This window comes from Macaca fascicularis, chromosome 3 (assembly GCF_037993035.2).
Source record: "Macaca fascicularis isolate 582-1 chromosome 3, T2T-MFA8v1.1".
Classification (NCBI taxonomy): Eukaryota; Metazoa; Chordata; class Mammalia; order Primates; family Cercopithecidae; genus Macaca; species Macaca fascicularis.
The window spans coordinates 41,853,325-41,877,272 of NC_088377.1; the positions used below are offsets into that span (position 1 = coordinate 41,853,325).

The window sequence follows — 23,948 nt, forward strand, 5'->3', positions numbered from 1 at the left end:
GGGAGGGGGAGTAGCCATCTCTGTAGGACATTGAGCATTTTCATCTGAGTCAGTTCAGGCTGTTGTAACGAAACACCATTGACTGAGTGGCTTATGAACAACAGGAATTTGTTTCTCACAGTTCTAGAGTCTGGAAGGCGGGATCAGGGTGCCGCAGGAGGGGATTCTGGTGTGGACCGCTTCCTGGTTAGCACACACCTCTCTGGCCCTGACACAGTGGGAGGGTGAGGGATTTGCTGGGCCCCTTTCTGAGGCACAAACCCCATTCACGGGGCTCCAGCCTCGGGAACTCATTACCTCCCAAAGACTTCCTGACAGCTTCGCATTGAGGGTGAGGATTTCAACCTGTGTTCTGGGGGATGGGTAGGCAGTTTGTCACCCTCACCCTCTTTGTGGATTTCTGACTCAATATTGAGTCTGCATTCGGCTCTCCAGGGGACAGAGCCTGTGTGGACACTGAGCAAGGTCAGAGCTGCAAGCATGTACACATTGGGGGCAGGGGAGCTGCCAGGGGTGCAAGAACGGGTCTTCAGAGTCAATCGGAGCTGCTTTCCTGGCAAATGTACTCATAAGCTATCCTGGCAACATTTGCTCTTCATGAAGAGTCGATCAGGCAGTGCGGGCAGCAGGCGGTGTTGCCAGAAGCTTGGAACAGATGGTCGGGGCAGAGGCCACGACCTTGGGGTGGTCAGCAGCGCCAGGTGTCTGCCCTCCAGTCCTCACGCCTGTGACTGTGCAGAGACCGAGCCGACCGGGGTTTGCCGGCCAGTGTGGCTCTCATGCAGGTGATTATCGGGGTGTGCTTTCTATGTAATGTTCCCTCAATCCCATGCCCACCCCCACCATTTCTGTGTCTAGCAGAAATCATGCTGCGTTTCCTTGATGAAGCACTGAGTTTCCTATGGAGGTGTAGGAATAGCACAATTTGGTTCACGTCAAAATACTTTGTAGTGAAGCTGCATGGAAGAGGATTCTAGGCTTCCATTTGACGTTTTAGACAATGCCTGAGTGTTACAGGACCCACTTGCTTGTTAAAAAGCACCAGAAGAGAAAGGCTACTGGTTAATAAAGGAGATTTTTATATTAGCACAGAGAGGGTGGCTTGAGATAAATTCAGTGTAACGTAGGTGTGTTTGTAAGCCGTCAAAGGGACCATCTCTGTGCTGGTGACACATGTTTTCTGGCATTGATTTTCTGAAAAAGGATGACTGGCATTCGGTAGAATCATTGCAAAATTCACCTGGAAGGCGTCCACATGGTGTCTTGTTTTCTCCTGACATTCTGGGCACCACGAGGAATTATTCTTGTCTTCACCACTAGCGGGGGACTTTCCTGAACACCTGCTCCTCTTTGCCATTGTGGGTGTGAAGGGGTCAGAGTGACCCTGTCTTCGTGGAGCTTTCAGACACCATGAAGACAGTGTGGCACGAGTGTCAGGCTCGGGTGGGTTGGACGCTTTCCCCAGAAAACAGCTGCCGATTCCAGGATGGCCTTCGACCCCTCCTCCCTCTGTTTTTCTGCGTCGTGTCTGAATTAAGGCTGTTCTATTGTAGCGGGGGTGTCATGTTAACTGCAAGTGTGCTTTTGTTCTGGGCAGTAAGTAAATTAATGGTACATTTGCCAAGGACAGTGAGGCTTGATTTGATGAATCCAGTGGGGGAAAAGGAGAAGGGGTTTGGCCGGGTGGGCACGTGTGTGATGGGAGCAGAAAGGAGTAGCCATGCAGGCTGGTGGGATGGAGGGACCGCGTCCGCATTTCCATGGGGTCCATCGATGTTTGTGTCACTAGACCTGAACCTCTGTCTCTAATTCTAAACCCTGCATAGTGAGGAAATTCCTGATGGGCCTGCGTTGTTACTTCCTGTGGCCATTGCTGGGAAGTGCCCCGGGCGCCTCTCCTGGCTGGTGACGGCCCCGGGGCTGGACACTGGGTTCGTCCTGAGCTCTTCAAGGGGCTTGGGCTCCACGCGCAGCAGGCACCTGCGCATCTCTTTGGACGTGAGATGTTGGCACTCGGCTTGGAGGCCACCGCGATCTGGGTGTGGTCAGGACTGGCTATCCTTTGGGGAGAGAGCACCTGCCCGGGGGCCCCTCTGAGGTGCGTAGCCCTGCAGTGCCCTCACAGGATGGCCTGTCCTCCGGGGACTTCCTGCCATTCCCCTGGACCCTCAGGTGTGGGAGTCAAGTGTGGTGTGTGTGTGTCACGGGCGGGGGTGCTGAGGACACCACGTGCCTGCTCATTCGAAGACACGAGGCGCTGCGTGGGCTCATTTCCAGGGGGCCGTTGGCATCTGGGGGCCTGTGGGTGTCTTTCCACTGGCAGGAAATAACGGATGGCCCACGTTACCTTTTTTGTCAATTTTTGCCAAGAAGCCCTAATGGCAATGTTGCTGTCCCGTTGTGGGAACCGCTCGTCTCAGGCTCACTGGCCCTCCTGTTTCTGGGCTGTTGCAGTGTTGTGTTCGGATAACCAGGTTAACTTCATTTGATTTTTTTTCCTGTTCTTTTGGAATAAGAGTTGATAGCTTGTTCTGCTTGTTCACCCCAGAGGCGAAGGTATCCTTTAGGCCTGGAGGAGCACAGCCCTTGCAGGCAGGTGCCCGGCCTCGGCTTCTTGTGTCTTCCGCAGCCCTCACCGCACGTCTGCTCTTCGCTCCTCGTGCACACGGCCGGGGTCACGGGCTGTTCACTCTGCTGTTTGAGATCCTCGGAAAAGGTGGTGTTTACACTGAAGGGAGATTGGGGGTGTGGGGCTGATTTTAAATATGAGGAAATGACGGTAATCGAATGAGCAATGCCTAGCACTTAGTTTTAGGCTTGAGAAATTGTGTTTTAGAAACAAGGTATCCCCAACTCCTGGTTTTTTGAAATTAAATCTTTTAAAGTGTTCACATATATAAACAGTAAAAGCCTAAAACTATGCAACAGAGGGCCTAGAGCCCAAGCCACTGCCACCTCTGTCTCCAAGACACCTCAGAAACTTGTTCCTCCTCCTCACAGAACCCCCTTCTACTCCCCCCTACACTCCACCCTCCACACTCCACCCTCCACACTCTGCCCTTCACAGCCCTCTTCCCCCTCCTTCCGCCCCCTCCTTCCCCTCCTTTCTCCCCTCCTTTCTCCCCTCTTTCCCCCCTCCTTTCCCCCTCCTTCCGCCCCCTCCTTCCCCTCCTTTCTCCCCTCCTTTCTCCCCTGTTTTCCCCCCTCCTTTCCCCCTCCTTTTACCCCTCCTTCCCCCCTTCCCCCCTTCCCCCATCCTTTTACCCCTCCTTCCCCCATCCTTTTACCCCTCCTTCCCCCATCCTTTTACCCCTCCTTCCCCCATCCTTTTACCCCTCCTTCCCCCATCCTTCCGCCTCCTTCCCCCCTCCTTTTACCCCTCCTTCCCCCCTCCTTTTACCCCTCCTTCCCCCTCCCTCCTTCCCCCTCCCTCCTTTCCCCCTCTCCTTTCCCCCTCTCCTTTCCCCTCCCTCCTTTCCCCTCCCTCCTTTCCCCTCCCTCCTTTGCCCTCCCTCTTTTCCCCTCCCTCCTTTCCCCCTCTCCTTTCCCCCTCTCCTTTTCCCTCCCTCCTTTCCCCTCCCTCCTTTCCCCCTCTCCTTTCCCCCTCTCCTTTCCCCTCTCCTTCCCCTCCCTCCTTTCCCCTCTCCTTTTCCTCCCTCCTTTCCCCCTCTCCTTTCCCCTCTCCTTTCCCCTCCACTTTCCCCTCCCTCCTTTCCCCTCCCCTTTCCCCTCCCCTTTCCCCTCCCTCCTTTCCCCTCCCTCCTTCCCCCTCCCTCCTTCCCCCTCCCTCCTTTCCCCTCCCTCCTTTCCCCTCCCTCCTTCCCCCTCCCTCCTTCCCCCTCCCTCCTTCCCCCTCCCTCCTTCCCCCTCCCTCCTTCCCCCTCCCTCCTTCCCCCTCCCTTCCCCCCTCCCTTCCCCCTCCCTTCCCCTCCCTTTCCCTCCCTTTCCCTCCCTGTCCCTCCCCTCCTTCCTTCTTCCCCCTTCCTTTTCCTCTCCTCCTTCCCCCTTCCTCCTTCCTTCCCCTCCCCTCCTTCCCCCTTCCTTCCCCTCCCCTCCTTCCCGCTTCTTTCCCCTCCCCTCCCTTCCCCTCCCCTCCCTCCTTTCCCCTCCCTCCTTTCCTCTCCCTCCTTTCTTCTCCCTCCTTTCCTCTCCCTCCTTCCCCCTCCCTCCTTCCCCCTCCCTCCTTCCCCCTCCTTTCTACTCCCTCCCACTCCCTCCTTCCCCCTGCTTTCCCCCATCCTTTCCTCTCCCTCCTTTCCTCTCCCTCCTTTCCACCCTCCTTTCCCCCGCCCCCTCCCTCCTGCCCACCCTCCTTTCCCCTGCCCTCTCCCTCATGCCCGCCCTCCTTTCCCCTGCCCCCTCCCTCCTGCCCCACCTCCTTCCCCCTCCCTCCTGCCCAACCTCCTTCCCCTTCCCTCCTGCCTCCCTCTTCCCCTCCCTCCTTCCTCCCTCTTCCCCTCCCTCCTTCCTCCCTCTTCCCCTCCCTCCTTCCCCCCTCCTGCCCTCCCTCCCGCCCCCTCTTTCCCCCCCCTTGATCTCCAGGGAAAGCAGATCGATAATGGGTTATAAACATGGAAACGTTTTGGAAAAGCTGTCCTCCATTTGTCAACTCCATCTCTCCTGCCTGGAAGATGTAGGGAGAACCTGCCTTAACCCCCCCTCATCCCGTAACAGGACAGAGGACCAGGAGGCAGAGACCCAAGTCCTGTCAGTGCCCTCAGGAAACCCCCCGTTTCCTCCTCATGGTGGAAGTGGAAACCATCCTGCTGGATGATCTTCCCGGGGAGCTCCTCCACCCTGAAAGCAAGGAATCTGGTTTTGAGCGCGCACACATTCTTGGTGCCATCACTTTCTGCAGCTGAATCCTGCATACGTGGCCCATTAGTCTTGCTAGTCTGGTGTTACTGGGTCCTGAGAGTTTCTGTGGGCTGATGGCAGGTGTTTACCATTGTGTTTAGAGAGGAGAATAGAACTTTATTGTGTCAAAATCCAATGATAACGATTGCCATGTGATTCCTTGGGTTGGTTGGGGCGGGAGGTGCTCAAGCTTCTTCTGAGAGTTAAGTTCTTATTTGAGACAGTCTCACTTTGTCGTCAAAGCTGGAGTGCAGTGGTGCGATGTTGGCTCATTGCAACCTCCGCCTCCTGTGTTCAAGCAATTCTCCTTGCCTCAGCCTCCTGAGTAGCTGGGATTATAGGTGTGTACAACCACGCTCGGCTAATTACGAAAATTTTTTAAACAGGCAGGGTTTTGCCATATTGGCCAGGCTGGTCTCGAACTCCTTACCTCAAATGATCGGCCCACCTTGGCCTTCGAAAATGCTGGGATTTACAGGCTTGAGCCACTGCGCCCGGCCCGATCCTGACATCTTTTAAAGCTGCCTTCATGTAGCAAAAGGCAGTCTATGTTTGAACATCAGGCTTGAAGAGCCTAGGAGAAGAGGGTTACACTTCAGCTAGGTAAATAACTATGCATATGTTAAAGATATGGGCCAAAATCTACATCAAATGTTAACTCTTCTGCTTTATATTTTATATCTATTTATGGTTATTCTTTCAGTATTAAGATTTTTAAAGATTCTTTTGATAATTATAGACAAATTACTACAAAAACTCAGCTGCATTTGTAACACTTTAAAGAACTAATTGGATGACATTATTTTCCTTGGAGGCATTTTGGATAGTTACATAATTAATGTTTATCTCTTTGCCAGAAATCTTTTTTTTTTTTTCCAGAACAGAAGCCTGAAAAGAAAAATTCCTTTGCAGTAAGTGCTATTTCACCGTGTGACAATCAATTTTTGAATGTGAGAACAAGATCATCGTGTATTTTTGGGATAATTCTTACTTCATAGTGATAATACTAAGTGTTAAAATTATGGAACAATTTGTTTCTTTGAAAATTATTATTTGCCTGCTCTCCAGGTGGGAGCTGAAGAGAACGTGGATGTAAAAATTAAATTGTATTTAGCTTGTATAAAAGAAGTTTTAAAAAAAGGTTTTTTGTTTTGTGCTACTACTGAAGTTGCTTAGCTGTGGAAATGAGGTTATTGCAGGCACCTAGAATTGTATCTCCTTCACTTCCACACTGGGAAGAAATTCTCCAACAAGCACAGGAATCTGACATTCTGATATTGAGACTCCTGGGCATCAAGCCCCATGGAAGGGGTGGTGATTACATGAGCGTTGGCGTTGATGTGGGCACCCTCCAAGCCGGACGCAGGGAGCAGGGAAGGGCAGAAAGAACAGGCCCCTCAGGTGCCACGAGAAAATAAAGCTTTGGTGGCAGTGGTAAGGGTTGGTGTCAGGGGCCAGGAAGAGGTGGCGAAGGGAGCATGTGCCTCAAGGCAGCCCTGGAACCCGCGGTCCCTGCAGTGAGGTCTGGTCTGCAGAGGACGTGGACGGCCACGTGGCGAGGCCCACAGACAGCCTGGACTTGGCTGCCTCAGAACTCTGGTGGGCGTTGCAAGCAGCCCCACAGGGTTGCAGTGCACATTCCACGGACAGAAAGAAGACGCTTGGAACTGTTCCCGGCACGAAACCAGTGCCCTGCGAACACTGGCCGCTGCTGTCGTGACTGAGTGCTGTCCAACTCGGGGCATTTACTCTGCGCAGTTCACTTAATTGGGCCAGGAATGGGGTTGCCCTGCCTTCAACAAGCTTGACGCATTGAACGAGGACTCAGTCGATAATGTACTCTGTAAACATGCTCTCCCGGCTAGAGTGAGCAAAGCCCAGGGAGCGGGTTGTTCTTCAGTATTAGCCAGGTGTTTGTGGCGGGGCCAGCTGTGCGGCTGCCAGAGCGAGTGTGACCAGGAAGCCTCTGTCCCCCCAAGGTGGCCAGCGTTCCCGTTACACGTGCCTTAAGCAGAAGGTGGGCACTGCTGGGGAACTTGCTCATGATCCTGTTTTCTGATTGGAAATTCAAGGTTTCTGAGCATCGTACATCAAATTTGTACATTGCTGAGACTATACACATTTCAACACTTGTTTTTTTCTGCTTTTCGGATCTATACAATCTGGCATTTGGCCATGGCTTCCAAGACAGGCTGGATGCAGAGTGAAGTCCTCTCCTCACTGTCAATGTTTGCTGATGTCTTTTTGTATAAACTTTGTATTTCTTGAGACTTTCAATTAGGTTTTTACTTAACTAGACTTTTAAAATTGCCATGCACATAATTCTACCAGTTACAATCATGAGCTGACATGGATTTTGGTTTTACTTTGATGAATGTTTCACATTTGCATGCTGGATGTGGGGGCGGAGGTCATTTATCTGCTTTTCATTTCCTTCTTGGTTATACTTAGTAACTTTCAGGTAAGGCGTGGAAGGCGTGGTACAGGGTGAATTGCAGGCCGCACTGTGGCGCGGTGGATGAGAGGCGCGGGCTGCAGCGGTGTACACAGGGGATGAGAGAAAAGAGGAGACTTCCATCCTCGAGGGAAACACACAACAATTTAAAAAACTGATCATCTAGCTTACATGAGGTCCAACAAATTCAGTTTGCAAAGTTTAACTTCCAAGTTAATTTAGTAATTTTTCCCCTAAGTCATTAATTTAGTACCTTACATTTAAATATATTTCTTTTGTCTAAAGCAAGTCATAAATTCTAAAATGAATGACTAAACATGGAATAATTTAGGAGTACAGCACCTGAAGGGAAAACTGCCAGTATGCTATAATATTGGATACAGATGCTTAAAAAATAGAATGTAGCATTCTTACAATGCTGTGCTTTTAGCATGTAACTTGGTGAGTAGTTTTAAGCTCTATTTGTAGGACTGTGTATCTTGAATACTTCAGGGCACCACTGCAGATGTGTGCGTGAGATGTATAAATACTGAATGTTCTTCTCCCTTCCCTTAAATGAAAAACATTAGCTCCCTTTTTTTAAATTTCAATTTTAATTTTTTTTGAAGTGGACTCTTGCTCTTGTTGCCCAGGCTGGAGGGCAGTGGCACAATCTCGGCCCACTGCAACTTCTGCTTCCCGGGTTGAAGTGATTCTGCTGTCTCAGCCTCCTGAGTAGCTAGGATTACAGGCACCCACAACCATGCCCAGCTAATTTTGTATTTTTATTAGAGATGGGATTTTGCCATATTGGCCAGGCTGGTCTCAAACTCCTGACCTCAGGTGATCTGCCCACCCCGACTTCCCGAAGTGCTGGGATTACAGGAGTACTCCACCGTGCCCGGCCAACTCCCTTCTGTACTGATTTATACAGTTGTTTTTGCTTTTTGTTTTTTTGAGACGCGGTCTCACTCTGCCGCCCAAGCTGGAGTGCAGTGAGGCAAATCTTGGCTGACTGCAGCCTTCCCCTCCTGGGCTCAGGTCTCCTCCCACCTCAGCTTCCTGAGTAGATGGGAATAGACACATGTCACCACGCCCAGCTAATTTTTTTTTTTTTTTTTTTTTTTTTTGTATTTTTAGTAGGGACAGCGTTTTGCCATGTTTTCCAGGCTGGTCTCAAGCTCCTGGACTGAAGTGATCTGCCCGCCTCAGCCTGCCAAACTGCTGGGATTACAGGTGTGAGCACCACATCTGGCCCATTTTTTTTTCCTTCCAGGATTAATAGGCGACTTTCAGAAAATTCTTCAACCTTGCAAACTTAATTTTCCATAATAATATGCCTCTAGGATAAAAACAAGACAGAAACAAAGAAGTATGTGTGGACTATAGTTAAACATTTTCAACACAACATAGCTTAGGAGAGTTGACATTTACAAAGAGCAGGAGGCCCGTTCAGTGCCTTCTAGGCATTGGGAATGGCGGTCTGTGGGCGACCCTAACGTGTGGGCGTCCTGAGATGTGATCGTGGTGCTCACGCTTTTACCGAGCGCCTCCCCCCGGAGTACCCGAGGCTCTTCTGCAGTTGGCCAGCCGGGCAGCAGCTGCTGGAGAAGGAACAAACAGGAAAAGACAGATGTACACGGTGTTATTGTGGCAGAGAGGTTAAAACCAGGCTCACTCTGTTCTTACTGTTTTAAAAAGCTAATAATGAAGTTCTTAAATATGTATTGCATTTCAGGATTTTAAAACAGTTGTGGGTGTGTCTGTGTCTCTCTCTAGCTCCCGTTCGGGTCTGCGAAGAGAGCTCAGAGATGCCACCTTTTCTTGTTGAGATGACAGGGCCTAGAGAGATGTGAACCCCGTGGTAGGGGGTAACTGACCTGTGGGGAGGCTGGGTCAGCGTGGGGATCCACCCCACTCCACGTTCCTGTAGGGAATCCACAGTTCTAACTCTTTATGATATGGGTAAGATGAACCTGGAAGAGGTGTTGTTTTTTAAGAAGTAAGTGCCATGCTCTTTTTTCCTCATATTTCTCTGTGTTTAAGCAGCATTGAAGGATAAGGCACTAGTAGCAGGTTGGTTTGGAAACAACCTTGTTGGTTATTTTACGTTGAATCCGATATTAATGTTGTCTGGTAACAGAAGTTTTCCTTTAACAACATGGAACTCTGTTGAATCTGTTGCCCCGTTGGCTGAGCCGTCTGAAGTCGGTGCGGTGGCAGCTGAAGACGCCGCTTCCCCTGGGAGGAAGCCTCTGGCTTGGCAGAAGGCACAGCCCTTGATTGAGGGAGTGAGGCGCCTTTGCAGGGACCCCCACACCGCACCTGTGGCTCTCTCCTGCCCCTGTTGGCTGGCCAAGCAGCCTCGCGACAGTGTGCTCAGAGTGAACGTTCACGGGGCAGGCCAAGGCTTTTGTTCCAGAAACACTGACTTCGGAAACGGCCGGTGGTGTGTGTTGAGCATGGCAAGAAAGACTTACGTGTGTTTAAACTTCTTGAACAAAGCAAGCTGACGTTTCGAAGGCTAATGACTTTGCTATGATCAATGTTCAGGAGAAAATAGGGTTTGATGAAATAGAAAGATAGGAGTGGCAAGTGACGTGCTTGTGCCCCATATGACTAAGCGATGACCTGGCCCTTCCACACCAGGGCCTCTGAGCAGCCAGCGTTGCAGATACTGGGTCAATTTAGATGGGACTCCTGGAACTGTCAGTCCCCTGGGAGAAACACGAGTTCTGTGTGCCCACGATCATGGTTCCCGCTACTGTGTCCAACAATGTGCCGAGTTCCGATTTCAGCATCGGGGCAGACACAGCCCTGAACACTATCACCGACCTAAGTCCGTGTGTGCCCCACCAGGCGGGCGCCGGCTGACGCTAACCCGAGGGCCCCGGCCCTTTTTATCTACCAGTGCGCTAGAAACAGCCTTTTACAAATACCATGAATGAGAGCTTCTCGTTATTCCCCCCACCCCCAGAAAATTACGTTTTTAGACTCTGAACATTTTTTATCTCATTCTCAAAAAAGTTTTACCGCCTCTTCTTCTGTGTGGCCACCGGCGGGGACGTAGCGTGGCCAATACCCCGGGAGTGCCCGTGAGTACCTGCAGTGCTGAGGAGGGCTGGGCCGCACTCTCTGTAAATGCTGAGCCTACATTTCTTTAAGCCTCCAGTACCCATTATGATGAACCCCTGCCTTGATGCTGAGGGTAGAAATTGAACCGAATATTTTATAATTGTAGTCATTGTTCTGAACGCACCATTGCACTTGTTATCTCTTTGGTCTTGGCTGTTGACCTCATTTTCCCCTTTGTAAATTGGGGATGTTAAGTTACATCTAAGGCAATATTGGGGCTAGTTGAGTATTTTGCCAAGAGACAATAATAAAACATACAAATATATTCTTCTGGTTTTTTGTTTTGTTTTGTTTTGTTTCTTTGTGAGACAAGGTCTTACTCTGTCACCCAGGCTTGAGTGCAGTGTTGCGATCTCGGCTCACTGCAGCTTCGACCTCCTGGGCTCAGGTGATCCTCCCACCTCAGCCTCCCGAGTACCTGGGACCACAGGCACGTGCCGCCATTCCCGGCTATTCACGTGGGAGTCTGAAGATGCGTACCTAATGCAGGAAGCATTTCATTTTTTTTTAATTTTAATGTCTAAAATTTTTCACTAATTCTCAAGTTTTAATTTTTCTTGTGCGACTTAGTTCTCAGGAATATTTTTCAGTTTTTCTTTCTTTCTTTCTTTCTTTTTTGGAAACCCTTGGCATGAAACTTATTTCTGGCACTGGTAAATAAAAAAAAGTATTTAACATACAGCACCTATAGTAAGTAATGCTTAGCACTCGTTTCTTGCTTTTCTGAGCATCTTAAACTCTCTTCACTTTCTTTGCGAAGGAAACCTGCCCAGGTTTTCCCGTGTTCACTGGCTTTGGGGGCAACTTTCACCTTATTTTTGGCAGTCACTAATCTCTGACCTAGATGTTGCTTCTGTTTTCCCAGTGACGGGTATCACGGCTTTGCTGCTGCGGGGCGGGCCCGGCTCTGGGCTGACCTTCGCGCTGGGAACATGAACATGAGTGTCTTGTTTCAAAGAGGGGATTCCAGCATGGCTTTCCCTGCTCTTTCACCAGCTTTAGCTGAATTTTTGGGTCTGTGAAAGTTGGATGGGCAATGGGAGGGATTGAAGCTTCTTTTTTCCCTAATTGTTACCTAATTGGATCTTGCCCAGAGGGAATGGGTGGAGAATTTGAGAGCAGTCACTGCAGTTAGCTGAGCATCTGAAAGATGTGGGACAAAGCTGGTGTTGAGCTCCCTGTGACTTTTTTTATTTTCAAGTTTCCACACAAAGCATAGGTCCTTGTGGCATGTGATGTACACTTTCAGGCATGAAAAAAATCTCTCTTTAATTCCAGGGTCCTCCGCTATAAATAACTTTCTATTTGTTGTTTTTCAGATTGTAAATATGTAACAAATGTGTAGGGTCAAAATTTGAAAACCAAAATACGTGAGGCAAACACCCCACAAATGATCAGTTCCACCCCCTTTGACTTCCCTTGGAGGGACTGTGTGATTTATTATGCGATTGTTTTAAATTCAGTTTTTCATTCATTCGAGTTCCTCAAAGCTAGGTTAAAAAATTTCATTTTCTTTCTTTCTTTTCTTTTCTTTTTTCTTTTCTTTTTTTTTTGAGACAGGTCCTCACTCTGTTTCCCAGGCTGGAATGGAGTGGTGCAATCACGATTCACTGCAGCCTCCACCTCCTAGGCTTAGGCAATCCTCCCACCTCAGCCTCCTGAGTAGCTGGGACTACACGTGCATGCTACTGTGCGCATCTAATTTTTTTTTATTTCTACAGAAACGAGGTCTCCCTGTGTTGCCCAGGCTGGTCTCAAACTTCTGGGCTCAAGCAGTCCCCCTGTCTTGGCCTCTGAAAGTGCAGGGGTTACAGGGATGAGCCACCGCGCTGGGCCTTAAGTTAACTGATTACAATAGAGAAAGAACTGGAGCGTGTAGTTAGTTGAGGCTCCCGTTGGCCAGGCACAGCCACCTTGGTAAGTGTATGTGTGTGTCCTCATTGCCCTTCTGATCCTGAGCTCCGAGAAATGAGGCTGTCTTGGGAGTGCTGTGGTTCTAGTCTCGTGATGGGTGAGTGACGCCGGCCGATCAAGGTCACCCTGGCGAATGCAACAGCTGCTCGGGAGCCAGGACAGGGATGAGAAAGCTGCTGAGGGTCCCTCTGTGGACCCCTGAAGGGAGAGGGACCTAGATGTGAACATGGCAGCTGTTTTCTCCAGAGTCCTGTTTACTGATGGCCAAACAGGATGAATCCTGAGAAGGTTTGGATTTGGGTCTGAACTGGGCTTGTCTGGCTGTAGAACAGGAGCTGGTGACGAACTCAGGACATGAGGGCATGAGGCGACTTGATGTGGATGGCTCCGGGTCGCTCCAGCCACTGTCCTGCAGCCGTCAGAGGCTGAGGATGGGTGGGAGCGTCTCTTCCCTGTCTGGCCACACCCTCTGTGCCCTGTGACTCATGGCCTGGCCCTGGGCAGCATTTATGTTTGGGGTCTGTGGATGGCTCCAGTTGTTCAGTAAATTCGGTGATTCTCATGGGGTGATTGTGCCCCAGGGGATGTTTGCACCGTCCAGGGAGGTTTCTGGTTAGAACTGGGAGAAGGGATGCTCCCAGCCTCTGGGGCTGGAGGCAAGGGACGCTGCGGAATGTCTCTCCAAGCACAGGGCGGGCTCCATAGTAGGAGTCTGGCTCAGGATGTGGCTGTGTTGTGCCCAGGACGCAGCCCTGGGCGGATCTGATGTGGTGTAGTCATCATCCTCAATCGTGATTTCCTTCTTGCCAGCATTGATGCTTAGATGACGCCACAACCCCTCAGAATCTATGCGGTGCTGGTGAGTGGGTCTTCCGGGCAGAACAGAATGAATGAAATACCTCAGAGCAGGTGTTACACATTCTCAGGATATGGCTGCAGGGTGTTTCTCTTGGACTCCTTTCATTCCCTAGCACTGGCTGGTGCATTACTCTGTCCTGTAAGCTTGATCAGGTCACATCAGAAACACAGTAGGTGGGTGCCACGCTGCTGTCAGGTGTCACGAAGGTGACGGTGACCACAGCCTTGTGAGTAATTCCTTGTCATAGTGGCCCCACCACGGACCCAGGGGCCCGGCTGTGTTCGGTCTTGAGAGTTTTATGCTTTTCTGGGCAGGGTCTCCCCTGTCTTGAAGCTTCCCTCTCCTCTTTTGGAGACTGAAGGAAGGAGAAGAGGAGCGATAGGGAAGAGGGGAGAGAGGATTTGCAGCAATGTGGCCATTCCCACAGATTTCAATGTGGAGTTAAGGAGCCGAGACCTCCCCCACCTGCCCTCTTGTGTGCCTCAGGCACCAGGTTACACACACCCTCCGGCTTCCGGTGAGGGCTTCTTGGAGACGCAACCAGCTCCCCGCAGCCAGTCTTGGTCAGTCCTGAGCTAGGGTATTCCCCAGGAAAGGAGTGACATCACCTGTCTGAAAAGCCTAAGGAGCCCCCCACATGGTTGGTGGTGCTGACGGGGCCACATCCTGGGCACCAGACCAGGGAGTATCCCCCAGATGAGTGTTTCTGGCTGGCAAGCAGGCTGGCATTTGGATGGAAGTCCTGCACAAACTGCCATGGCCAGAGCCTGCAAGGCAGAGCCTGTACAGAGCAGCCCAAGAGCTGGGCATGTGCTGGGCCTGGGAGGACGTGGAGGCCATGCCATGGGGTGTGGGGGACCCTGCTCACAGCTCACCTCGTGGTCGCCCAGCACTGACCCATCCACCTTACCCTCCTACCCACCACGCTGTGAACTCATCTGCCACAGATCTCCACCCACTGTCCGAAGCCCTCGGCCCACAATGCTTCGGGTTGCACCAGGGCTGCAGAGCCTGGGTCACTCACTGTTCAACTCTCCTGGGGCAATGTGGGCCCGGCCCTGCGTCCCAACAGTAGCATTTCTGCAGCAGATGTGGGGATATTCACAGTAAGCGGGACAAGTCCAAGTCCATAAACAGTTGGTTTTGCCGCCAAGTGGATGACAAAAATACTTTGCTGTGTGGGGCCGCTTGGAGGTGGGAACAGTGAGCGTGTAGACCTGTCCTGCTGTTACCTTGGTTATCACGTTGAGGTGGAGTCTGGAAAACCCCGGTGCACATGGGCTTCGGAACCGCTCCCCTTTTTGACACCAGAACCCATTTCCCAGTGGAACCCCAGAGCAGCAACTCGGGCTCTTGCTCGCCTGTGTGGCTTTGTGTGTGGCTTCCTGCTGGTGAGCAGAGATGTGGCGTGGGGCTGAGTGTGGCCCACCGGTAATCCAGCTGCATGCCTCCTTCCCTGCCTGAGTGTGGAGGCTGCCTCTGCACGATGAAGGCTGTCACTTGGTGTGGTCCTTACAGCTGTGGGCCCCATCCCACTGGTCGTGGCCTGCCTGCAGAAAGCTATAGGACTGGCTTTGCCTTTCAACCTGCTGATCGCCCTGGCCTCCCTTACCCACGATGAGATGCCGAGAGCTGAGCTGTCCTGCTCGTGACTAACTCGCCACTGCCTACAACCTGCGCTGCTGCCTGCCTCACACCCACCCTGCTGTGCTGCCTGCAGGCCTCCCCTTTCACGAGGACCTGGGCTGTGCCCAGGCAGCCCCCTGTGTCGCTGAGGCCTGTCCTGCTACCGCACGGCCTCCAGAGCTCCCCTCGGCCCCTTGACCCGCATGAACCGGCTTCCCCTGGTGATTCAGGCCCCTTCTGTCCCTTCCTGGACCGCAGCGCAGGCCCTGGGGCTGGCAGGTGAGCACGCGGCACCCCCTGCTAACCGCTTGGCCCTGCTGCTTCAGGCTTACAAAAGCGCGTGCGACATGGCCGAGGTGTGAGGCCGCCGCCAGGAGCTTTGCATCCCCCTGTGTGTGGTGCCGGCCACGATCAGCAACAATGTCCCGGGCACAGAAATAAGCCTGGGCGCTGACACTGGCCTGAATGCTGTTGTCTGGGTAAGAGAACCCCGTTTCCTCCCATTGCTTTCTTTCACTTATTTTGGCAATTTGTTTCTTCTGTGCTAAGAATGAGCCAGATTTATTATTACTCTTCTCCACCCCCCACCCCCACTCTTTATTAGCTTGACTTTATGTCGGTCACACTGGACAGAACAGGGTAAATTTTGTAGCTTCTCTGCCTTAGGGAGAATCTGTCTTTATTGATTAAAAGTGAGATGATATATTCAGTTCTCAGGGTCTTGTCTCTATCGCACCTAGACTAGGGGAGCGGTGAGCACCATTTCTCTGGAGCCTGCCTCTCCTGCCTGCGTTGACTAGCGAGGCTGCAGGGCCAGCTGTGGGAGCCTGCAGAAAGGGGTTTGAGTGCCTGGTATGTACGAGCTCTGGGACACAGCCGTGTCCACTGGGGGCCGCTGCCTGGAACCACAGCCTTCCTGGTGAGACGAGAGGTTCTTGAGAGAGCTGAAAGCAAGCCCTCCTGGGCAGGTAGCTTCACCAACATGTGCTTTGGGAGGAGTGGATCCTGCCGGTCATGGGCGTGGTGCTGACACCCGCATGGTGGCCCCTCCGGTCCCTGATAAGCTGACCCACCTCTATGGTCATGAACTGGACATGAGGACCTGTGGGAGTTCCACAGGCCTTTGCTGCAGAGAGGGTCCTCACTCAGCTGCAGACGGGACGGTGGCCATCTTGGCAAGTAGGGTCGTATCAGTGGCTTGGCTGCCTGGTGCCTTCTGAAGAGCAGCCGCTGGCCTTTACCTTAGATGTTCACGTCCAAACCACCTCCGGAGTTTGCGGTGAAAACTCCCAGCCCTGTTGGAGACTCCTTAGTTCAGCTTGGCACAGAACCTCGGAAAACAGCAGTTCTGTTCCGGGTTCTTCAGAACTGACTTCCAGTGCAGGGAAGGGAGCAGAGGGGCCGTGAGGTCGGCTGCAGCCTCCTGTGCCGCACACTCGAGCTGAGGGCCATCTCTCTCCTGGACTTCTCCTTGTTGCGTTCCCTGGTGCTGTGCTGGCCCAGTTCCCTTGCAGAGGCTGGCCCCGACTCGTTCCCTGGACTTTCTTGGGCCCCGTGCTTGACCCCTGTTCATTGAATGCCATTGGGTTCCAGCCATCGCTGGCTTCGCTCTCCTTTAGCACCTTGTAGATGTCCACACATGCGGCGCAGCACTACCCCGGCCAGCGGCTGTGCTTTGCTGCAGGTCCCTTGCTGTAGCAGGGGCGGGACCCCCACCCCCTGCCCCGTCTGGCCACCGACTTCAGTAGAGGCTCGGCTGTCGTGAGGGATACCAGTCATGGGAAAACTGGTCTCCCTGCAGATTCACAGAGCAAGGTGGTTCTCACAGAGAAGTCAGTGGCTTTTTTCTACCTTAACGCTGTAGCAAATGCCACCTTATCTTTCACCACCAATTTATAGTTCTTTACACCCACAGAGCAAAGTGCTGGTGATGTTTGAACTGTAGCCTGGGGCTCTCGCTCCCATGGGACTCCTTGGGGAATTTCCTAGCAGGATCGTGTGTGTGCCCTTTCAGGGGGTTGTATCTGCCAGGCGCATCCCATTGTGTGGCAAGAATGGCTGAGGTCACAGGCTCTGCCTGACGAGTGCCACTCACAGCTGCTGTCCACGCAGGGCCATGCTTGGGATTGGCCTTTTTCTTGTCAGTGCTACTTTGACTAATTGCCCGAGTCACGGCTGGAGTGACTTGCTATTTTTAGAAGCTAATTCAGGCTTCAGATGCCATCTAGGTAATGAGGAGAGAGTTCAGGAAAGCTGTATCTAAGCTCCAGCAAAGGCGGATTCTTCCATCCCAGCTGTCACTGCGTTTACACTGAGAGGAGCACACGGTCGTGGGCGTGGCTCAGGTGTCAGGGCTGCGCTGTTCCACGCACCCACAGCAGCAGCCTGGCGGGACCAGAACTTAGACACTCTTGGGCACAAATCAGCCTCTTGGGAGAGCTGCTTTGCCTGCAGAATTCTTTTGCTATTAAGCGATGGATGTCATTCTTTGAATGAGTGACAGTAATTCCCCACCTCAGGATGGGCTGCGGGGGAGATTCAGTTGGAAAAATAACCCATGAGGCTTTGTGCCTCTGAGGATCCTGATGCCCCACCCACATTTTCCTTCCCATGCCCAGGATTCTCTAAGACAAAGGGCAAGTCTTAAAGCCTTACGGCATCTTAAGTCTTAGATCGCAATTAGAGACCCACCCAGTACAGGTGGAACAGTGAAACCCTCAGAATTCTACACTGGCCCTTCAAGAAGGCAGTTGTGGGCTCTTTGGACCCTTGACGGGTTTCTGTCCTCCGTCCTTCCTAAGCACAAAGACGGGAATTCTTCCCATTGCCTGTTTCTCTCCCCATCTCGGCTTCTACACAATGCAAAGTGGCCCTCTAACTAGAGCCCGTATTCAGTTTTGAATACATCAACCAATTATTTTGGGAAGAAAAGAATCTGTCAAAAAACGAAGTATAGGTTGGAATGGTTGAATCAAGCCTATGTTTATTCAACAAAGTGCGCTTTTAAATTTCATCCGAGGTACTCAAGTGAAAATTTCCCAGTGGGTGTTAAACTTTCATGCACAGACTCTCATGTGGCTCCCAGTCTCAAGTCCACACCCCCACTTCATGTTTTTACTCTTGGCTGAGTCCCATGGAGGCCGGTTAGGGAATCCTGCAGGATCAGCCCTTGACCAGGACGGACGGACGGACGGACAGACGACTGGCTGAGGAATACTGTGCTTATGTCATTCAGAGACAAGTATTTCTTGAGCGCCTGCTGTTTGGGCTCGGCCGGGTCCTGTTGATGGTGCAGTGGTGTAAGCCCAGCCCACAGTTCCTGCCCTCATGGAATTTGCAGCCTAGTGCGGACTGCAAGTGAAATAACCACGAGGTAACTGCAGGGAGAGACACCTGGGTGATTTCTATGAAGAGAGGACATGGGGTGCCCCGAGAGCCCCTGACAGAGGGAACTTTGCACTCCTAGAAACCAGGCGGCGTTTTCCTGAGGAAATGACATTTCCCTCTGGGTGAGAGCTGAGGAAGGTGCCTGTGTGTGTCCCGTGGCCGCTGAGACCCTGACCACACACCTGGGGCTGGAAAATAATACTCACTCTCCCACAGCTCTGGAGGGCAGGAGCCATGGACTGAGACCAGAGTGTTTGCTCCAGGAGAGGCCCTCGTGGCCCATTCAGGTGCGCAGAGCTGCGGGCCTTGCACGCCTTGTTCCCTGGCGCCGCCTCCTCCCATGTGGGTGTGCAGCATCCTGCTCCAGGGCCTTCAGCCTCTGCACCCCTCATCTGCCGATGCAGGTCGTGGCACTTAGGGCCCACCTGGGTTGTCCTCAGAATTCACCTTTATCACCGCATGAGGGAACAGTCCCAGGTTCCAGGGATTGGGACCGGGATTCCTTTGGGGGTCGCTCTGCCGCCCATCACTGTGCCTGAATGTGATGCACACAGCGGCCAGCATATCCAGAGGCCCCAGGAGGACCTGGGGTGGCTGGAGCTAGAGCGGGACCTGGTGTCAGAACCAGGCGGAGCAGGGAACCTCGAGAAAGGCTTGACGTGTACTTGAAGTGAGCAAAGAGTTTTCAATGGATCAGATGAATGTTTTTTATAGATAGCTCTCCAGTCTGTGTGAAAAGATTGGAGGGTGCCGGGGTGGGAGCTGAAGCCCAGGTAGAGGCTTTGCAGAGGCCCCGCGAGGTGGGGCCCAATAGCCACCCCTTCTCCTCCCCTTAGCTATTGGGAGCCATGGTGGACTCATAGCCTGTTTAAGATATTGTGAGTAATATCGTCTCCCCCTCTGGAAATAATGAACTCTTTCACAGACGGGTGTACACCTTCAGTGTATTGCTCAGGAAACAGTGATATAATTCTTAAACATCAAGAATCGATTGTCATAATTATCAATAATACTATTAATTAATATTTTACAATATGGATAATTATTTTAAATAGATGATGGATGACAAAAATTAATTTTTAATAATTATATCATTTATTAATGTTACTAATTTTTAATATTTTTTTTTGCCAGCATCACTTAGTATTGATTTAAGTAAGATTAATTGTTGATATCATTATTTTATTAATAGTGTTAATATTAATACTCATCGTTAATATTCTGAATCAGTATTAATATTTAGTATCTTTGTCATTATTAATGTCGATGATTACTAATTTTTATTATATTTATTAATAATTAATAGGCTTGTTCCTCATATCCGGCAGGGAGAAGATGATATTACTCCCAATATTGCAGAAAGTGTACATTCCTCTATGATGTTTTTCCTAATAACCAGAGGGTAGAGGATGACATTATTGAAACTACCGCAGTGTGTGTACATCCTTTCGATCATCTTGTTCCTTCTATCTAGGGTACGAGAGGATGATATTACTCCCAATATCGCAAGGGGCGTGGATCTCCACTGTGATATTTTCCCTCACATCCAGCCGGGGAGAGGAAGATATTAGTAAAAGCCAGCAGGGAAGAGGAAGATATTACCCCCAATATCACAGGGGTGTACATCACCTTGTGATATTGTTCCTTATATACTGGGATGGAGAAGATAATACTAGTGGCAATATCGCAGGAATTTTACACACCCACTGTGCTATTGTTCCAAACAACATGATATGACTCCTAGTATCACAGGGGGATTACATCCTCCTGTGATATTGTTTCTTATATTCAAGGGGAGAGAATGATATTACTCCCAATATCGCAGGGTTTGCACACACCTCCTGCGATATTGTTCCTAATATCCCAAAGAGGAGAGCATAATATTACTCTCAATATCTCAGCAGGTGTACACCTCGTTTCTAATATTTTTCATAATATCCAAGATGGGAGAGGATGATAAGACTCCCAATATGCCAAGAAGTGTATAGCCGCCTGTGATATAGTTCCTAACATCCAGGTGGGGATAGCATGATATTACTGCCCATATCGCACGAGTGGTAAAACCCCTTCGATATTTAGCCTACGATCCTGTGGGGAGGGGATGATATTACTCCCAATATCGAAGAAGGTGTACACCCCCCTGAGACACTGCACCCAATATCCATGTTGGGTGACGATGACAATATACTCAATATCACAAGGGATGTACACAAACCCTGGGATATTTTTCCTTAAATCTAGAGTGGGAGAAGACACTATTACTCCCAATAACACAGGGACTGTGGCTGTATACCCCTCCTGTGATATTATTCTTAATATCCTAGGGAAGAGAGGATGATACTACACCCAATATCGCAGGGGGAGTACACCCAGCCAGTGATGTTGTTCTTAATGTACTCCATCTCCCTCCACCAGGGATATCGTTTCTAATATCCAGGGGAAGAGAGGATAACATTATGCCCAATATTGCAGTGGAGTGTACACACCTTCCGTGATGTTGTTCCTAGTATCCAAAGGTAGAGACGATGATGTTACTGGCCATATCGCAGGGGGTGTACACCTTTATGTGATATCGTTTTTGACATTCAGTGGGAGAGAGGATAACATGAATCCCAATATCGTTGAAGGTGTACAGACCCCTGTGATGTAGTTTCTAATGTACAGGGGTAAGACCAGAATATTGCTCTCAATATCACAGGGGGTGTAACCACCCTGCCCCCTGTATGTTGTTCCTAATATGCAGCAGTGTGGAGGCTGATAGTACTCCCAATATCCCAGAAGGTGCGCCCACACCTGTGATAGAGTTCCTAATATCCAGCGGGAAAGAGGCTGATTTTACTTTCGATATCGCAGTGGGTGTACACCGCCCCCAACCCCGGGGTATCGTTCCTAATATCCAGGCGGGAAGAATATGACATGGGTGATAATATTGAAGGGGGTGGACACCTCTTCTGTGATATGGTTCCTGATATCCAGGGGGTGAATGGATGATATTACTCCCAATAAAGTAGGAACCGTACAGCCACCCTGGGATTTTGTCCTTAATAACCACAGGGGAGAGATGATATTACTACCAACATTGCAAGGGGTGTACACACCTCCTGTGATATTGTTTCTTATATCCAGGAAAGGAGAAGATGGTATTACTAACAATATTGAAGAGATATACAACCCCCATGGGATATTGTTCTAAAGATACAGGTTGAAAGAGGATGAGACGCCATCCAATATACTAAGGGGTGTACACCCCACCTGTGATATGAATCGTAAAACCTAGAAGAAGAGAGAATGACATTGCTTCCAAAAACACACGGGGTGTATACCCACCTGTGATATTGTTTCTGTCATCTAAAGGAAGAGATGATGATACTACTCCCACTACCGGAGAAGGTACACACCCCCCTATGATATTGTTCCTCATAACTTGTGGGGGAGAGCATGATATTACTTCCAGTATGACAGTGGCTTGACACCCAGTCTGTGATATGGTTCTGCACACCAACTCTGTGCCCCTCGTTTCCCATGCATTCTCTCCACACTTTTGGAACCTCGTGGGAGGCTTTGTCTTTGGTTACAGATGAAGAGACGAAGGGTCTGAGAGGTTAAGCAAGTTTGTTACTGGAAAGCGGTTCCGATCCAGACTTCAAGAGAGGTTTCCTGGATCTCACAGAAGAAAGAATTCGGGGCGAGTCCATAAAGTGAAAGCAAGTTTATTAGGAAAGAAAAGGAATAAAAGAATGGCTACTCTGGCTGGGCGCAGCGGCTCACTCCTGTAATCCTATAACTTTGGGATGCCGAGGAAGGTGGATCACCTGAGGTGAGAAGTTCGAGACCAGCCTGGTCCAACATGGCAAAACCCTGTCCCCATTAAAATACAAAAAATTAACTGGGCGTGGTGGCAGGTGCCTGTAATCCCAGCTACTAGGAAGACTGAGGCAGGAAAATCGCTTGAACCCAAGAGGTGGAGGTTGTAGTGAGCCAAGATCATGTCACTGCATTCTAGTTCGGCCAACAGAGCAAGACTCCATCTCAAAAAAAAAAAAAAAAAAAAAGAGAAAAGAAAGAATGGCTGCTCCATAGGCAGAGTGGTGCCAAAGGCTGCTGGTTGCCTATTTTCATGGTTATTTCTTGATCATACGCTAAACAAGTTTTGGACTATTCATGAGTGTTCCAGGAAAGGGGTGCGCAATTCACAGAACTGAGAGTTTCTGCCCTCCCTTCTGAGACCACGTAGGGTAACCTCCAGATGTTGCCATGGCATCTGTAAACTGTCGTGGCGCTGGTGGGAGTGTCTTGTAGCAGCTAATGCATTATAATTAGCATATAATGAGCCGTGAGGACAATCAGAGGTCACTCTCGTGGCCATCTTGGGTTTGGTGGGCTTTGGCCGACTTTACTGCAAACTGCTTTATCAGCAAGGTCTTTATGACCTGTATCTTGTGCCGACTTCCTATCTCATCCTGTGACTAAGAATGCCTAGCCTCCTGGGAATGCGGCCTAGTAGGTCTCAGCATCCCTTTACCCAGCCCCAATTCAAGATGGAGTCGCTCTGGTTCACGTGCCTCTGACAAGTTGGCCTGGGTAGAGTGTTCTCTAGTGTGGTTGTTGGAGCTGTTCCTAGAAGTAAGAGGTATTTTCAGTAGGAAACAGGTCTCTGTTAGCCCGGGGACTGGCACTCTGCCCCAGTATGTCGGCCTCATTTTAGTGATGGCAAAACTGGGGCTCAGAGACATCAACTCCCTCATCCCGAACCCCCAGACTGTCAGTGGTGGGCTGGGCTTTGAATGTGGGGCTTGAAGACCCATCATCTCCTCTGGTCCCCCAGTCTCTGCTGCCCAAGAGGAACAGGATCCCAGGATCCAGGCCCCTCATGGCACCAGTCAGGGTGGGTGGAAATGGGGAGGCAGAGTTCCAAAGCTCCCCAGGCTCTGAGGCAGGTCGGGGACCAAGAGCAACCCGGACCTGGGGGCCCCACCCCGAGAAGAATGGCTGCAGGCCCGGCCCAGTAGGCAGGAGGTCTGTGTCCTCAGTCAACGTGACGGCGCTTCCAGCTGCTCCAGCCAGGCCGTGCTGTCTTCACGTTTCCAATCATGCAGCCTCCTCTCCAATTCCCAAGCCCAACCCACAGAGACGGCGATCTGGGGTCTACATGAGGTTTGTCAGCAGCTCTGAGCTGCTGCTTCCCGCCAGCCGCACGGCCGGTTCTGGAAAGCTCTCTGCTGCCCCCTGGTGGGGAGGCTCAGGGTAGGGCTCTGGCTGCAAGCATGGGGTCCCAGAACCTCTTGATTCTGTCACCTCTGCTGGGTGGAAACCAACCCAGGACTGAACCAGCAGATGGGTGCCTGATTCCTTATTATCAGAGCTCCGCCCACTGGCAAGTCTCTCTCCGGACCTCAGTTTCCCCTTCCGTTAAACGAGGGGCTTGGGGGATACCAAGAAGGGGTAACTGCTTAGTGAGGATGGGAGGTTTCTTCTGGGGAGATGAATACATTTTGAAACTAGATGGCGAGAGTGGTTGCACAGGACTGTGAATGCACAAATGCCACCACATTAATTGCGTTGAAATAGTTAATTGCATGCGATGTGAAAGTCACCTCATTTAAAGTGTGTAAAAAAGGGGCCTGGGAGAGTGCAGTGTATGTGAGAATCACGTGGGACACCCATAGTCTCTGAACCTCGGTTTTCTTGCATAAACTGGCAAAGAGACCGTGTGAGCCGTGTTCCCTGGGGCCAAGA

At 50.8% G+C, this 23,948-nt stretch overlaps 1 long non-coding RNA gene across 1 annotated transcript in view; it reads left to right on the forward strand.

The window, feature by feature from the left end:
* The window catches only part of LOC135970063 (uncharacterized), a 50,904-nt gene that overhangs the window by 9,231 nt on the left and 17,725 nt on the right, over nucleotides 1-23,948 (forward strand). The window lies entirely within an intron of this gene.